This window comes from Lolium perenne, chromosome 3, assembly GCF_019359855.2.
Source record: "Lolium perenne isolate Kyuss_39 chromosome 3, Kyuss_2.0, whole genome shotgun sequence".
Classification (NCBI taxonomy): Eukaryota; Viridiplantae; Streptophyta; class Magnoliopsida; order Poales; family Poaceae; genus Lolium; species Lolium perenne.
In genome coordinates, this window is record NC_067246.2 from 262,867,708 (window position 1) to 262,887,015 (window position 19,308).

Consider the following 19,308-nt stretch of genomic DNA (forward strand, 5'->3'; position numbering starts at 1 on the left):
TGAAGCAACACAAAAGAAGATTAAGTTTCAGCGGTTGCTTTCAACTTATAACATGTATATCTCATGGATATTGTCAACATAGAGTAATATAACAAGTGCAATAAGCAAATATGTAGGAATCAATGCACAGTTCACACAAGTGTTTGCTTCTTGAGGTGGAGAGAAATAGGTGAACTGACTCAACATTGAAAGTAAAAGAATGGTCCTCACAGAGGAAAAGCATCGATTGCTATATTTGTGCTAGAGCTTTGATTTTGAAAACATGAAACAATTTTGTCAACGGTAGTAATAAAGCATATGCATCATGTAAATTATATCTTATAAGTTGCAAGCCTCATGCATAGTGTACCAATAGTGCCCGCACCTTGTCCTAATTAGCTTGGACTACCTGGATTATCACCGCAATACATATGCTTTAACCAAGTATCACAAAGGGGTACCTCTATGCCGCCTGTACAAAGGTCTAAGGAGAAAGCTCGCATTTGGATTTCTCGCTTTTGATTATTCTCAACTTAGACATCCATACCGGGACAACATAGACAACAGATAATGGACTCCTCTTTTAATGCTTTAAGCATTCAACAACAATTAATTCTTTTCTCATTAGAGATTTGAGGATGTTTGTCCAAAACTGAAACTTCCACCATGGAACATGGCTTTAGTTAGCGGCCCAATGTTCTTCTCTCACAATATGCATGCTCAAACCATTCAACTCAGTGTAGATCGCCCTTACTTCAGACAAGACGAACATGCATAGCAACTCACATGAAATTCAACAATGAGTTGATGGCGTTCCCCAGTAAACATGGTTATCGCACAACAAGCAACTTAATAAGAGATAAAGTGCATAATTACATATTCAATACCACAATAGTTTTTAAGCTATTTGTCCCATGAGCTATATATTGCAAAGGTGAATGATGGAATTTTAAAGGTAGCACTCAAGCAATTTACTTTGGAATGGCGGAGAAATACCATGTAGTAGGTAGGTATGGTGGACACAAATGGCATAGTGGTTGGCTCAAGTATTTTGGATGCATGAGAAGTATTCCCTCTCGATACAAGGTTTAGGCTAGCAAGGTTATTTGAAACAAACACAAGGATGAACCGGTGCAGCAAGACTCACATAAAAGACATATTGAAAACATTATAAGACTCTACACCGTCTTCCTTGTTGTTCAAACTCAATACTAGAAATTATCTAGACCTTAGAGAAACCAAATATGCAAACCAAATTTTAGCATGCTCTATGTATTTCTTCATTAATGGGTGCAAAGCATATGATGCAAGAGCTTAATCATGAGCACAACAATTGCCAAGTATCACATTACCCAAGACATTAATAGCAATTACTACATGTATCATTTTCCAATTCCAACCATATAACAATTTAACGAAGAAAAAACTTCGCCATGAATATTATGAGCTAAGAACACATGTGTTCATGCGAACCAGCGGAGCGTGTCTCTCTCCCACACAAGCATGATGTAATCCAATTTATTCAAACAAAACAAAAAACAAAAACAAACCGACGCTCCAAGAAAAGCACATAAGATGTGATGGAATAAAAATATAGTTTCAGGGGAGGAACCTGATAATTTGTCGATGAAGAAGGGGATGCCTTGGGCATCCCCAAGCTTAGACGCTTGAGTCTTCTTAGAATATGCAGGGGTGAACCACCGGGTGCATCCCCAAGCTTAGAGCTTTCACTCTCCTTGATCATGTTGCATCATACTCCTCTCTTGACCCTTGAAAACTTCCTTCACACCAAACTCGAAACAACTCATTAGAGGGTTAGTGCACAATATAAATTGACATATTCAGAGGTGACACAATCATTCTTAACACTTCTGGACATTGCATAATGCTACTGGATATTAGTGGATCAAAGAAATTCATCCAACATAGCGAAAGAGGCAATGCGAAATAAAAGGCAGAATCTGTCAAAACAGAACAGTTCGTATTGACGAATTTTAAAATGGCACCAGACTTGCTCAAATGAAAATGCTCAAATTGAATGAAAGTTGCGTACATATCTGAGGATCATGCACGTAAATTGGCTTAATTTTCTGAGCTACCTACAGGGAGGTGGACCCAGATTCGTGACAGCAAAGAAATCTGGAACTGTGCAGTAATCCAAATCTAGTACTTACTTTTCTATCAACGGCTTTACTTGGCACAACAAAACACAAAACTAAGATAAGGAGAGGTTGCTACAGTAGTAAACAACTTCCAAGACACAAATATAAAATAAAGTACTGTAGCAAAATAACACATGGGTTATCTCCCAAGAAGTTCTTTTCTTTATAGCCATTAAGATGGGCTCAGCAGTTTTAATGATGCACTCGCAAGAAATAGTATTTGAAGCAAAAAGAGAGCATCAAAAGGCAAGTATGAAACAAATTTAAGCCTAACATGCTTCCTATGCATAGGAATCTTGTAAATAAACAAGTTCAAGAAGCATAATGCAACAAGCATAGAAAGATAAAACAAGTATAGCTTCAAAAATTTCAGCACATAGAGAGGTGTTTTAGTAACATGAAAATTTCTACAACCATATTTTCCTCTCTCATAATAACTTTCAGTAGTGTCATGAGCAAACTCAACAATATAACTATCACATAAAGCATTCTTATCATGAGTCTCATGCATAAAATTATTACTACTCCCAACATAAGCATGGTTATTCTTATTAATTGTAGTAGGAGCAAATTCAACAAAGTAGCTATCATTATTATTCTCATCATCAAATATAGGAGGCATATTGTAATCATAATCAAATTTATCCTCCATAACAGGTGGTAACAAAAGACTACTATCATTATAATCATCATAAATAGGAGGCAAAGTATCATCAAAGAAAATTTTCTCCTCAATGCTTGGTGGACTAAAAAGATCATGCTCATCAAAACCAGCTTCCCCAAGCTTAGAACTTTCTATATTATTGTTAACAATGGTGTTCAAAGCGTTCATACTAATATTACTACCAGCATGCAAAGAAGATTTCATAGGTTTTTTAATTTTCGCATCAAACAATCCATGTTTTAAATCAGGAAATAGAACAAGAAGCTCATTGTTGTCCATTATGCCAAACTAGTGTAAACAAGAAACAAAAAGATGCAATTGCAGGATCTAAAGGAAATAGCTTCGAGCACACACACGACGGCAACAGAAAAATACTTTACCTGGGACCATAGTATGAGAGCCTTTTACCTTTCCTCCCCGGCAACGGCGCCAGAAAAGTGCTTGATGTCTACTTCCCCCTCCTTTCCTGTAGACAGTGTTGGGCCTCCAAGAGCAGAGGTTTGTAGAACAGCAGCAAGTTTCCCTTAAGTGGATACCCAAGGTTTATCGAACTCAGGGAGGAAGAGGTCAAAGATATCCCTCTCATGCAACCCTGCAACCACAAAGCAAGAAGTCTCTTGTGTCCCCAACACACCTAATAGGTGCACTAGTTCGGCGAAGAGATAGTGAAATACAGGTGGTATGAATATATATGAGCAGTAGCAACGGTGGCAGAAAAGTGCTTGGCGCGTAGTTGATGGTGGTGGTATTGCAGCAGTAGTAACGCAGTAAAACAGTAAACAAGCAGTAGTAACTCAGCAGTATTTAGGAACAAGGCCTAGGGATTACACTTTCACTAGTGGACACTCTCAACATTGATCACATAACAGAATAGATAAATGCATACTCTACACTTTTGTTGGATGATGAACACATTGCGTAGGATTACACGAACCCTCAATGCCGGAGTTAACAAGCTCCACAATAATGCTCATGTTTAAGTAACCTTTAGTGTAAGATAGATCAACGCTACTAAACCAAGTACTAGCATAGCATGCACACTGTCACCTTCATGCATATGTAGGAGGAATAGATCACATCAATAATATCATAGCAATAGTTAACTCCATAATCTACAAGAGATCATGATCATAGCATAAACCAAGTACTAACACGGTGCACACACTGTCACCTTTACACACGTGCAGGAGGAATAGAACTACTTTAATAACACATCACTAGAGTAGCACATAGATAGTAGTGATACAAAACTCAGATGAATCTCAATCATGTAAAGCAGCTCATGAGATCATTGTATTGAGGTACATAGGAGAGAGATTAACCACATAGCTACCGGTACAGCCCCGAGCCTCGATGGAGAACTACTCCCTCCTCATGGGAGCAGCAGCGGTGATGAAGATGGCGGTGGAGATGGCAGCGGTGTCGATGGAGAAGCCTTCCGGGGGCACTTCCCCGCTCCGGCAGGGTGCCGGAACAGAGATCCTGTCCCCCAGATCTTGGCTTCGCGATGGCGGCGGCTCTGGAAGGTTTTCGTGGGTTTTGTCAATCGGTGTAGGGTTTTCTGATCCAGGGGCTTCTTATAGGCGAAGAGGCGGCGCAGGAAGGTCGAAGGGGGGCCCACACCCTAGGGGGGCGCGCCCCCCCCCCTAGGCCGCGCCGGGGTGTGGTGTGGTGGCCCTGCCACCCTTCTCTGGCGGTTCTCGTGTGTTCTGGATGCTTCCGGGTAAAATAGGAACCTGGGCGTTGATTTCGTCCGATTCCGAGAATATTTCGTTACTAGGATTTCTGAAACCAAAAACAGCAGAAAACAGGAACTGGCACTTCGGCATCTTGTTAATAGGTTAGTTCCAGAAAATGCACGAATATGACATAAAGTGTGCATAAAACATGTAGATAACATCAATAATGTGGCATGGAACATAAGAAATTATCGATACGTCGGAGACGTATCAAGTATCTAGAGCTAAAACACATCTAGATACATCCGTATCTACAGATAGTTGAGTCAATTAATTTGGATCTGAGGGAGTATCAGATTTAGACTACATCATGGTAAGTTGGTTAAAAAAAATTACCCCTGGGCGGTCCCTGCCCAGCTCGGCAGTGGCATTTCGCGTCTGGTGCTGCTGAGCTGGCCATGCTCCTGCAGCAGGTGGGGCGCTATTCTCGGTCCCCATCGCCTCGGCACGGACCCTGGGGGTACCAACCTGATACAGAGAATATAGAGCATGGTGTCACGGAGGCTTTACGCACAAACACCTGAAGACATGTGCTACTTTAAGCATATTCCAGAACAGGAACAGATTGAGGATGCAGAGAGACACTTAAAAGGTAAAGAGTGGATAAGCAAACGGAGTACCTGCTTCGCGGGGCTGGGGACGCAGCTCAGGCTCAGCCAACTGCCCACATGCGTGGTGGCCTTACGCTCCATTGCCCCCACCGCCGAGGTCTTACCTTTCCTGTACAAGCTGACAAAAGATACAGTGAGGATCAGCAGAAACTACAAAGGTTGCAAATGTCGACAAATAAAGGAAGAACACCCCAATCCAAGCAAAGGTAGCCCTCGCCCCCCACCCCCATCAATCACTCCCAGCTCGAGGGTGACCAGAAAGACACCCCTTCGCCCAGAATAGGAAAGAGATGCGCAAGATATCGAGGAGAGGAAAAAAGAACCGATCTCGAGAAAGGAAAGAACATTACTAGTCCTACCTAATCCGCTTGGTCTAGATGCAGCTTGCCCCTCCAAGCTGGATGCCTGGACGGTGGAGGCGAAAGGAGGGGATCGAGCTAGCGGCTTGCATCCGTCGGCAATCGGCACTCGATCGGGAGAGAAGGGGTGCTACATAAAGGGGAGGGGTAACATATTTTATTACACAGTGAACTTACTGATGTGACTATAGTCATTACATGTCTCACTGAAACTAGGGCCCATAGCGTGGCACCCCAAATTCACTTGAAGCTGCCCGGCGGGACGCATTGGCGCGTCAAGAAACCCCCGAATTGTAGCGGGGAAATGAAACATTTCACAAAAATTCGAAATTCAAGCACACCGCCACGCGCCAAGCACGCGGTTGTTCCTTCCTCTTCCTCGGTTCCTCCTCCCCTATCCGAAAAAACCCCAAATCCCAAGCTCAAACCAAAAAAAAAAAAACCCTGGCCGCCATGCATGTCCTCGTTAACCCGCTGGAGATCGTTCCCGGATGATGCGGACCCCCCCGCCCTGAGATCCAGAATTCCGTCCACCTCGAGGCACTGATGGCGTGTATTTCACATGTTCGTTGGGCAACCCCAAGAGGAAGGTATGATGCGCACAGCAGCAAGTTTTCCCTCAGAAAGAAACCAAGGTTTATCGAACCAGGAGGAGCCAAGAAGCACGTTGAAGGTTGATGGCGGCGAGATGTAGTGCGGCGCAACACCAGGGATTCCGGCGCCAACGTGGAACCTGCACAACACAACCAAAGTACTTTGCCCCAACGAAACAGTGAGGTTGTCAATCTCACCGGCTTGCTGTAACAAAGAGTTAACCGTATTGTGTGGAAGATGATTGTTTGCAGAAAACAGTAGAACAAGTATTGCAGTAGATTGTATTTCAGTAAAGAAAATTGGACCGGGGTCCACAGTTCACTAGAGGTGTCTCTCCCATAAGACGAACAGCATGTTGGGTGAACAAATTACAGTTGGGCAATTGACAAATAAAGAGAGCATGACAATGCACATACATATCATGATGAGTATAGTGAGATTTAATTGGGCATTACGACAAAGTACATAGACCGCCATCCAACTGCATCTATGCCTAAAAAGTCCACCTTCAGGTTATCATCCGAACCCCCTCCAGTATTAAGTTGCAAGCAACAGACAATTGCATTAAGTATGGTGCGTAATGTAATCAACAACTACATCCTTAGACATAGCATCAATGTTTTATCCCTAGTGGCAACGACACAACACAACCTTAGAACTTTCATCCTTGTCCCGGTGTCAATGCAGGCATGAACCCACTATCGAGCATAAGTACTCCCTCTTGGAGTTACAAGCATCTACTTGGCCAGAGCATCTACTAGTAACGGAGAGCATGCAAGATCATAAACAACACATAAGCATAACTTTGATAATCAACATAACAAGTATTCTCTATTCATCGGATCCCAACAAACGCAACATATAGAATTACAGATAGATGATCTTGATCATGTTAGGCAGCTCACAAGACCCGACAATGATAGCACAATGGGGAGAAGACAACCATCTAGCTACTGCTATGGACCCATAGTCCAGGGTAGACTACTCACACATCACACCGGAGGCGACCATGGCGGCGTAGAGTCCTCCGGGAGATGATTCCCCTCTCCGGCAGGGTGCCGGAGGCGATCTCTGGATCCCCCGAGATGGGATCGGCGGCGGCGGCGTCTCCGGAAGGTTTTCCGTATCGTGGTTCTCGATGCGGGGTTTCGTCACGGAGGCTATTTGTAGGCGGAAGGGCAGAGTCGGGGGCCGGACGAGGGGGCCACACCATAGGGCGGCGCGGGCCCCCTGGGCCGCGCCGCCACGTGGTGTCGCCACCTCGTGGCCCCACTTCGTGTGTTCTTCGGTCTTCCGGAAGCTCCGTGGAAAAATAGGCCCCTGGGCTTTGATTTCGTCCAATTCCGAGAATATTTCCTTACTAGGATTTCTGAAACCAAAAACAGCAGAAAACAGAATCGGCACTTCGGCATCTTGTTAATAGGTTAGTTCCAGAAAATGCACGAATATGACATAAAGTGTGCATAAAACATGTAGATAACATCAATAATGTGGCATGGAACATAAGAAATTATCGATACGTCGGAGACGTATCAGCATCCCCAAGCTTAGTTCTGCTCGTCCCGAGCAGGTAAAACGATAACACAGATAATTTCTGGAGTGACATGCCATCATAATCTTGATCATACTATTTGTAAAGCATATGTAGTGAATGCAGCGATCAAAACAATGTGTATGACATGAGTAAACAAGTGAATCATATAGCAAAGACTTTTCATGAATAGCACTTCAAGACAAGCATCAATAAGTCTTGCATAAGAGTTAACTCATAAAGCAATAATTCAAAGTAAAGGCATTGAAGCAACACAAAAGAAGATTAAGTTTCAGCGGTTGCTTTCAACTTGTAACATGTATATCTCATGGATATTGTCAACATAGAGTAATATAATAAGTGCAATAAGCAAGTATGTAGGAATCAATGCATAGTTCACACAAGTGTTTGCTTCTTGAGGTGGAGAGAAATAGGTGAACTGACTCAACATTGAAAGTAAAAGAATGGTCCTCATAGAGGAAAAGCATCGATTGCTATATTTGTGCTAGAGCTTTGATTTTGAAAACATGAAACAATTTTGTCAACGGTAGTAATAAAGCATATGCATCATGTAAATTATATCTTATAAGTTGCAAGCCTCATGCATAGTGTACTAATAGTGCCCGCACCTTGTCCTAATTAGCTTGGACTACCTGGATTATCACCGCAATACATATGCTTTAACCAAGTATCACAAAGGGGTACCTCTATGCACTTTGTACAAAGGTCTAAGGAGAAAGCTCGCATTTGGATTTCTCGCTTTTGATTATTCTCAACTTAGACATCCATACCGGGACAACATAGACAACAGATAATGGACTCCTCTTTTAATGCTTTAAGCATTCAACAACAATTAATTCTTTTCTCATTAGAGATTTGAGGATGTTTGTCCAAAACTGAAACTTCCACCATGGAACATGGCTTCGGTTAGCGGCCCAATGTTCTTCTCTCACAATATGCATGCTCAAACCATTCAACTCAGAGTAGATCGCCCTTACTTCAGACAAGACGAACATGCATAGCAACTCACATGAAATTCAACAATGAGTTGATGGCGTTCCCCGATAAACATGGTTATCGCACAACAAGCAACTTAATAAGAGATAAAGTGCATAATTACATATTCAATACCACAATAGTTTTTAAGCTATTTGTCCCATGAGCTATATATTGCAAAGGTGAATGATGGAATTTTAAAGGTAGCACTCAAGCAATTTACTTTGGAATGGCGGAAAATACCATGTAGCATAGGTAGGTATGGTGGACACAAATGGCATAGTGGTTGGCTCAAGTATTTTGGATGCATGAGAAGTATTCCCTCTCGATACAAGGTTTAGGCTAGCAAGGCTTATTTGAAACAAACACAAGGATGAACCGGTGCAGCAAAACTCACATAAAAGACATATTGAAAACATTATAAGACTCCACACCATCTTCCTTGTTGTTCAAACTCAATACTAGAAATTATCTAGACCTTAGAGAAACCAAATATGCAAACCAAATTTTAGCATGCTCTATGTATTTCTTCATTAATGGGTGCAAAGCATATGATGCAAGAGCTTAAACATGAGCACAACAATTGCCAAGTATCACATTACCCAAAACATTTATAGCAATTACTACATGTATCATTTTCCAATTCCAACCATATAACAATTTAACGAAGGAGAAACTTCGCCATGAATACCATGAGTAGAAACCAAGGACATACTTGTCCATATGCTACAGCGGAGCGTGTCTCTCTCCCATAAAGTGAATGCTAGGATCCATTTTATTCAAACAAAACAAAAAAAACAAAAACAAACCGACGCTCCAAGAAAAAGCACATAAGATGTGATGCAATAAAAATATAGTTTCAGGGGAGGAACCTGATAATGTTGTCGATGAAGAAGGGGATGCCTTGGGCATCCCCAAGCTTAGACGCTTGAGTCTTCTTGATATATGCAGGGGTGAACCACCGGGTGCATCCCCAAGCTTAGAGCTTTCACTCTCCTTGATCATGTTGCATCATACTCCTCTCTTGATCCTTGAAAACTTCCTCCACACCAAACTCGAAACAACTCATTAGAGGGTTAGTGCACATTATAAATTGACATATTCAGAGGTGACACAATCATTCTTAACACTTCTGGACATTGCATAATGCTACTGGACATTAGTGGATCAAAGAAATTCATCCAACATAGCGAAAGAGGCAATGCGAAATAAAAGGCAGAATCTGTCAAAACAGAACAGTTCGTATTGACGAATTTTAAAATGGCACCAGACTTGCTCAAATGAAAATGCTCAAATTGAATGAAAGTTGCGTACATATCTGAGGATCATGCACGTAAATTGGCTTAATTTTCTGAGTTACCTACAGGGAGGTGGACCCAGATTCGTGACAGCAAAGAAATCTGGAACTGTGCAGTAATCCAAATCTAGTACTTACTTTTCCATCAACGGCTTAACTTGGCACAACAAAACACAAAACTAAGATAAGGAGAGGTTGCTACAGTAGTAAACAACTTCCAAGACACAAAATAAAAACAAAGTACTGTAGGTAAAAACATGGGTTGTCTCCCATAAGCGCTTTTCTTTAACGCCTTTCAGCTAGGCGCAGAAAGTGTGTATCAAGTATTATCAAGAGATGAAGTGTCAACATCATAATTTGTTCTCATAATAGAATCAAAAGGTACCTTCATTCTCTTTCTAGGGAAGTGTTCCATACCTTTCTTGAGAGGAAATTGATATTTTATATTACCTTCCTTCATATCAATGGTAGCACCAACAGTTCGAAGAAAAGGTCTTCCCAATATAATGGGACAAGATGCATTGCATTCAATATCCAAGACAACAAAATCAACGGGAACCAGGTTATTGTTAACGGTAATGCGAACATTATCAACTTTACCCAAAGGTTTCTTTGTAGAATGATCAGCAAGATTAACATCCAAATAACAATTTTTCAGCGGTGGCAAGTCAAGCATATTATAAATTTTCTTAGGCATAACAGAAATACTTGCACCAAGATCACATAAAGCATTACAATCAAAATCTTTAACCTTCATCTTAATGATGGGTTCCCAACCATCCTCTAGCTTTTTAGGAATAGAGGCTTCACGCTCTAGTTTCTCTTCTCTAGCTTTTATGAGGGCATTTGTAATATGATGCGTGAAAGCCAAATTTATAGCACTAGCATTAGGACTTTTAGCAAGTTTTTGCAAGAACTTTATAACTTCAGAGATGTGGCAATCATCAAAATTCAAACCATTATAATCTAAAGCAATGGGATCATCATCCCCAATGTTGGAAAAAATTTCAGCAGCTTTATCACAGGCAGTTTTAGCAGTTTCAGGCAGTTTTTCGCGCTTTGCATTAGAAGTGGAAACATTGCTAACACCAATTCTTTTATTAGTATGAGTAGAAGGTGCAGCAACATGTGTAGCATTAGCATTACTAGTGGTGGTAATAGTCCAAACTTTAGCTATATTCTTCTCTTTAGCTAGTTTTTCATTTTCTTCTCTATCCCACCTAGCACGCAGTTCAGCCATTAATCTTATATTCTCATTAATTCTAACTTGAATGGCATTTGCTGTAGTAACAATTTTATTATGATGATTCTCATTAGGCAAAACTTTTGATTTCAAAAGATCAACATCAGCAACAAGACTATCGACTTTAGAAGCAAGTATATCAATTTTCCCAAGCTTTTCTTCAACAGATTTGTTAAAAGCAGTTTGTGTACTAATAAATTCTTTAAGCATGGCTTCAAGTCCAGGGGGTGAACTCCTATTATTGTTGTAAGAATTTCCATAAGAATTACCATAGCCGTTGCCATTATTATAAGGATATGGCCTATAGTTGTTACTAGAATTGTTCCGGTAAGCATTGTTGTTGAAATTATTATTTTTAATGAAGTTTACATCAACATGTTCTTCTTGTGCAACCAATGAAGCTAATGGAACATTATTAGGATCAATATTAGTCCTATCATTCACAAGCATAGACATAATAGCATCAATCTTATCACTCAAGGAAGAGGTTTCTTCGACAGAATTTACCTTCTTACCTTGTGGAGCTCTCTCCGTGTGCCATTCAGAGTAGTTGATCATCATATTATCAAGAAGCTTTGTTGCTTCACCAAGAGTGATGGACATAAAGGTACCTCCAGCAGCTGAATCCAATAAATTCCGTGAAGAAAAATTTAGTCCTGCATAGAAGGTTTGGATGATCATCCAAGTAGTCAGTCCATGGGTTGGGCAATTTTTAACCAGAGATTTCATTCTTTCCCAAGCTTGAGCAACATGTTCAGTATCTAATTGTTTAAAATTCATTATGCTACTCCTCAAAGATATAATTTTAGCAGGGGGATAATATCTACCAATAAAAGCATCCTTGCATTTAGTCCATGAATCAATACTATTCTTAGGCAGAGATAGCAACCAATCTTTAGCTCTTCCTCTTAATGAGAAAGGGAACAATTTTAGTTTAATAATATCACCATCTACATCTTTATATTTTTGCATTTCACATAGTTCAACAAAATTATTAAGATGGGCAGTAGCATCATCAGAACTAACACCAGAAAATTGATTGTTCATAACAAGATTAAGTAAAGCAGGTTTAATTTCAAAGAATTCTGCTGTAGTAGCAGGTGGAGCAATAGGTGTGCATAAGAAATCATTATTATTTGTGGTTGTGAAGTCACACAACTTAGTATTTTCAGCGTTGGCCATTTTAGCAACAGTAAATAAAGCAAACTAGATAAAGTAAATGCAAGTAAACTAATTTTTTTGTGTTTTCAATATAGCAAACAAGATAACAAATAAAGTAAAACTAGCAACTAATTTTTTTGTATTTTGATTTAGTGCAGCAAACAAAGTAGTAAATAAAACTAAGCAAGACAAAAACAAAGTAAAGAGATTGAGAAGTGGAGACTCCCCTTGCAGCGTGTCTTGATCTCCCCGGCAACGGTGCCATAAAAAGAGCTTGATGGCGTGTATTTCACACGTTCGTTGGGCAACCCCAAGAGGAAGGTATGATGCGCACAGCAGCAAGTTTTCCCTCAGAAAGAAACCAAGGTTTATCGAACCAGGAGGAGCCAAGAAGCACGTTGAAGGTTGATGGCGGCGAGATGTAGTGCAGCGCAACACCAGGGATTCCGGCGCCAACGTGGAACCTGCACAACACAACCAAAGTACTTTGCCCCAACGAAACAGTGAGGTTGTCAATCTCACCGGCTTGCTGTAACAAAGAGTTAACCGTATTGTGTGGAAGATGATTGTTTGCAGAAAACAGTAGAACAAGTATTGCAGTAGATTGTATTTCAGTAAAGAAAATTGGACCGGGGTCCACAGTTCACTAGAGGTGTCTCTCCCATAAGACGAACAGCATGTTGGGTGAACAAATTACAGTTGGGCAATTGACAAATAAAGAGAGCATGACAATGCACATACATATCATGATGAGTATAGTGAGATTTAATTGGGCATTACGACAAAGTACATAGACCGCCATCCAACTGCATCTATGCCTAAAAAGTCCACCTTCAGGTTATCATCCGAACCCCCTCCAGTATTAAGTTGCAAGCAACAGACAATTGCATTAAGTATGGTGCGTAATGTAATCAACAACTACATCCTTAGACATAGCATCAATGTTTTATCCCTAGTGGCAACAGCACAACACAACCTTAGAACTTTCTCACATCGTCCTGTGTGTCAATGCAGGCATGAACCCACTATCGAGCATAAGTACTCCCTCTTGGAGTTACAAGCATCTACTTGGCCAGAGCATCTACTAGTAACGGAGAGCATGCAAGATCATAAACAACACATAAGCATAACTTTGATAATCAACATAACAAGTATTCTCTATTCATCGGATCCCAACAAACGCAACATATAGAATTACAGATAGATGATCTTGATCATGTTAGGCAGCTCACAAGACCCGACAATGATAGCACAATGGGGAGAAGACAACCATCTAGCTACTGCTATGGACCCATAGTCCAGGGGTAGACTACTCACACATCACACCGGAGGCGACCATGGCGGCGTAGAGTCCTCCGGGAGATGATTCCCCTCTCCGGCAGGGTGCCGGAGGCGATCTCCTGGATCCCCCGAGATGGGATCGGCGGCGGCGGCGTCTCTGGAAGGTTTTCCGTATCGTGGTTCTCGATGCGGGGTTTCGTCACGGAGGCTATTTGTAGGCGGAAGGGCGAGTCGGGGGCCGTACGAGGGGGCCACACCATAGGGCGGCGCGGGCCCCCCCTGGGCCGCGCCGCCACGTGGTGTCGCCACCTCGTGGCCCCACTTCGTGTGTTCTTCGGTCTTCTGGAAGCTCCGTGGAAAAATAGGCCCCTGGGCTTTGATTTCGTCCAATTCCGAGAATATTTCCTTACTAGGATTTCTGAAACCAAAAACAGCAGAAACAAGCAATCGGCACTTCGGCATCTTGTTAATAGGTTAGTTCCAGAAAATGCACGAATATGACATAAAGTGTGCATAAAACATGTAGATAACATCAATAATGTGGCATGGAACATAAGAAATTATCGATACGTCGGAGACGTATCAGGCACTGCGTGCTGTCTCGCAGCAGCGGCTTGAGGGCGCTGAAGAGGAAGTTCCGCCGGAAAGTGCTCATGGCAACCGTGCAAGCTCACCGGCGTGCTGCATCCCGAGAGGAACTGGTCAAAGCTTTGCTATTCGCCACACACAAAAAATTGCGGGCCAAGATCTGGTCAAAGCTTCGTCGATGGCTTGCCGCGAGAGGCTTGGAGTCCAGAGTCAATAAACTAGCTGCTCGAGGACTGGGCGGTTTACACGGATTCATATTAACTGACTCAAGTTTGTTAGTCTAGTTAACAAATGCATCTAGATACATCCATATCTAGACAGAATTGAGTCAATTAATATGAATCAGAGGGGAGTACCTGAAAGTGTTTCATGCTACCAACTAATGCGCTGGCAGGAATCGCTGTAGAAGTAATTGTGCTACTACTCATACGATGAACTGATTGTGTGGGTGTCGAATTTTGCAACGCGATCATCCACTGAATGCTTAATCTAGCGCCAAAGGCGTACAAATCATAACATACTACAGCACCAGAACATAAGAGTACGAATCATAAAGTAGCTCAACATTTTGCATCAGGGCTGGGTGGTCCTGAGACTACCGGGACGCCCCTGATGATCTCCGGGTGTGCATCCTCTTCAACGCAAAGCTGTGTACTCGGTCCACGGCCTCCTTCTGTAGGCTGGATAATCTCAGGTGCAGGACCTTCGTCTATGAGAGGCTCGTCATCGGTACCATCCGCAGGGTGCATCGGGGCTGGGTGGTCTTGAGACTACCGGACGCCCCTGATGATCTCCGGGCGTGCATCCACTTCAACGCAAAGCTGTGTACTCGGTCCACGGCCTCCTTCTGTAGGCTGGATAATCTCAGGTGCAGGACCTTCGTCTATGAAAGGCTCGTCATTAGTACCATCCACAGGTGCATCAAACTGAGATTCATCTTCAAATCTCCCATCAAACTGAGAGACCTCTTCAACTCTATGCTTCTGCAATTAGTACATCAACCGATTAGACAAACATCTAAGGGATGCAACCTGAACAAATGCCGTTTTACATATTTACCTTCTCATCTGGCACAACACATGTCCCAGAGCTGAAACCCGTTTCCTGAAGCAAGCGCTTTTTCTCTCCTTCCCGTCCATCCATCTGCAACAAGTTAAATTTGAGTACAGAACCTTGCACAGCAATGCAAACTATTGATTGAAACAGCGGCAGCATCAATATAAATAATTAACTACATATGCCAGCACACATACAGTGTGAGCAAGATCTGCTTCTCCTGCTAAAGGATCATTATATGGTTCACCATGCTAAACCCGCCTAACATATGTGCGGTCCATCCCAAAAATGTGTAAATGATCTGCCACTACAGGGTGAGGCCTCTTCTCACCATTCATACATGTGCAGCGCGGGCAATACACGTCCAGGTTGTGACCTTCATGAGCTCTAATAAACCCCATAAAGGGTTGAACACCATTTATATATGAAGGGGGACATAAGTGTCCATGCAGTATCCAAGTTCTGTCCATCTGTTTAATTATGAGATACAGTGGTTGGTGATTAATTTAAGGCGAAGTAGGAAATGTATATCCATCGAGTACAAAACTATACTACATGATTATGCATTTCAGCAATCATGTCGAGTACAAAACAAAAAATGCCCATCGACATTTTAGCAAACAGATCGTGTACAAAACTCTGCCATGGCATTTCAGCAAATTAACGGATCGAGTGCATAACTGACTCTATATGCCCACGCAAATGAACAAATTGATCGATGACAAATCGAGCGGAAAACTATAAAGTGCCAATTAGTTCGAGCATACTGACGAATTTTTTAGCAGCATCAAGAAAATATAAATCGTTAGGCCGTCTTGCCCGATACATGATTGAGCTAGAGATAGCAGCCCTACCATGGATCAACTTGACCGCCGGTGCGTCTCGAGAAGAACGACGGGGAGGGGAAGCTTCTTCTTCGCACGGACGGGACGAGGAGGGGAAGCTCTTCGCACGGACGGGGATAAGTTGTGTAGGGGTGGGTGGGGGGTCATGCGGCCGGGCCGCCGGGGTGATAATTAAGGTCGGTAGGTGGCGTTGTTTAATGGAGTTGCGTGTGTAATTTGCCGTGCACAAGGTTGAGGAATAGGCGGTTCCCTTTGCCGCGCGCACAATTCAAACTATCCCGCCCATGTAGTTTAAATTCGCCATATTTTCGTTAAATCGACATAAAGTCATGTGAGTGGGGGAAAATTAGCAAAGTTGCTTGAAAAATAGTAAAACTCTGGAATTATCCTTTAAATATGCTCTACTTCGTGTGGAAATCGGGGTGTGGAAGCATGTTGAGCTGTTTTATTTGTACTTTCTTCATTAAAACTCCCATTTTATGCACTTTGGATGGAAAGAAATCATTTGTACATAAATTTTGACAACGCCATTTGCAAACACTAATTGTTTTACATGCCAAGATGCACCCATCCACCAAATATATATGGGGCAAAAGTTTATCACAATCTAGCAGATATGCACAATTAGTGAGGGACCCCTTTTGATTTTGTGCAATTTCCACTAATTAGGTAGAGAGAAGGGGTTAATTAATTAGGCCATGTTAGGGGTTATGTGTTTTAGATTAGGTTGTGTGGATTCAAATACAACTTCTTTATTTGTGTGCTATGATTAATCAAAACTAGATTGATCGACTGCGCACACATTATTAGAGGCGCATGCCTTTGCGCACAAAGTGCATGTGTGTGTTGTTGGCCACCAATTAACGAGAGAGAGAGAGAGACAGAGAGAGAGAGAGGTAGAGAGAGATCTACATACGAGAGAGCGATTGAAATCCCCAAATTAAACACATATATATATGCATGGCACATTTAATTTAATTAGAGGACCGCGAGCTAAGGCACCCCTGGCCTGCTTGATGCACAATTAAGTGTCATTGGCCTATATATAGGGTTTAATTAGGGTTTAGGGTTTAGGGTTAGGAGGTTAGGGTTTAGGGTCTAGGGTCTAGGGTTTAATGTTTATGGTGTTTAGGGGTTTAGGGATTAGGGATTAGGGTTTATTGAATTAGGGTTTAAGGTTTATGGATCATCGATCGAGTGCGCACACACACATTATTAGAGGCACACGCGCCTTTGCGCATAAAGTGCATGTGTATATGTGTGTGTTTTTTTGGCCAACAACGATATATAGATGATCGAGAGAGAGAGATTGAAATCCCCAAGAATATGTTCGATCAAATATATATTAAAATATATGCACGAATGCATGCATGGTAGGCCATGCATGCACACTAATTATATATATATATTATGAGGAAACTTAATCAAATGTGTTTTCATTCGAGAGAACTTGTCAAAATTCAAGTTAATTAATTTATCATCGATAATTATATAATTAATTAATGAATCTCAGGGAGATGTTATACAACATATGATCGATATAGGCCATGTCGTATATATTAATTGGTGTTAATCTACCGTTTAATTTGCTAGCTAGCTGCTATATATAGATCGAGCATGTTTTTATTAGATCGGGTTATAGCTAGCTAGTATAGTTTAGGGTTATGTGTTTTAATGAACTAGGGTTTGATTAGCTAGGGGTTAGTTATATATATGGTTTAGGGTTAATGCATGGCACATTTAATTTAACTAGAGGACCGCGAGCTAGGCACCCTGGCCTCGCTTGATGCACAATTAAGTGTCGTTGGCCTATATATAGGGTTTAATTAGGGTTTAGGGTTAGCTAGGGTTTAGGGTTTAGGGTTTAGTGTTTAGGGTGTTTAGCTAGGGTCTAGGGTTTAGTTTAGGGTGTTTAGGGTCTAGGGTTTAGGGTTTAATTAGTGTTTATGGTGTTTAGGGTTTAGGGTTTAGGGTTTAGTGTTTACGGTGTTTAGGGTCTAGGGTTTAGGGTTTAGTGTTTAGGGTGTTTAGGGTCTAGGGTTTAGTGTTTAGGGTGTTTAGGGTTTAGGGGAGTTTTAGGGTTGTTTAAGGTTTAGGGATCATCGATCGAGTGCGCACACTAATTATATATATATATTATGAGGAAACTTAACCAAATGTGTTATCATTCGAGAGAACACTTGTCAAAATTCAAGTTAATTTATTTATCATCGATAATTATATAATTAATTAATGAATCTCAGGGAGATGTTATACAACATATGATCGATATAGGCCATGTCGTATATATTAATTGGTGTTAATCTACCGTTTAATTTGCTAGCTAGCTGCTATATATAGATCGAGCATGTTTTTATTAGATCGGGTTATATATAGCTAGCTAGTACAGTTTAGGGTTATGTGTTTTAATTAAGTAGGGTTGATTAGCTAGGGTTAGTTATTACATATATATGGTTTAGGGTTAATGCATGGCACATTTAATTTAATTAGAGGACCGCGAGGCACCCCCTGGCCTGCTCGATGCACAATTAAGTGTCGTTGGCCTATACATAGGGTTTAATTAGGGTTTAGGGTTAGCTAGGGTTTAGGGTTAGGGTTAGGGTTAGGGTTAGGTTAGGGTTTAGGGTCTAGGGTGGTTTAGGGTCTAGGGTTTAGGGTTTAGGGTTAGCTAGGGTTTAGGGTTAGGGTTAGGGTTAGGGTTAGGGTTAGGGTTAGGGTTTAGGGTCTAGGGTTTAGGGTTTAGTGTTTAGGGTGTTTAGGGTTTAGGGATTTAAGGTTTTAGGGGTTGTTAAGTTTAAGGTTTAGGGATCATCGATCGAGTGCGCACACACATTATTAGAGGCACCCGCGCCTTTACGCATAAAGTGCATGCGTATATATGTGTGTTTTTTGGGCCACCAACGATATATATATAGATGATCGAGAGAGAGAGAGAGAGAGATCGAGACTGAAATCCCCAAGAATATATATGTTCAAATATACATTAAAATATATGCACGAATGCATTGTAGGCCATGCATGCACACTAATTATATATATATTATGAGGCAACTTAATCAAATGTGTTTTCATTCGAGAGAACTTGTCAAAATTCAAGTTAATTAATTTATCACGATAATTATATAATTAATTAATGAATCTCAGGGATATGTTATACAACATGATCGATATAGGCCATGTATATTTTAATTGGTGTTAATCT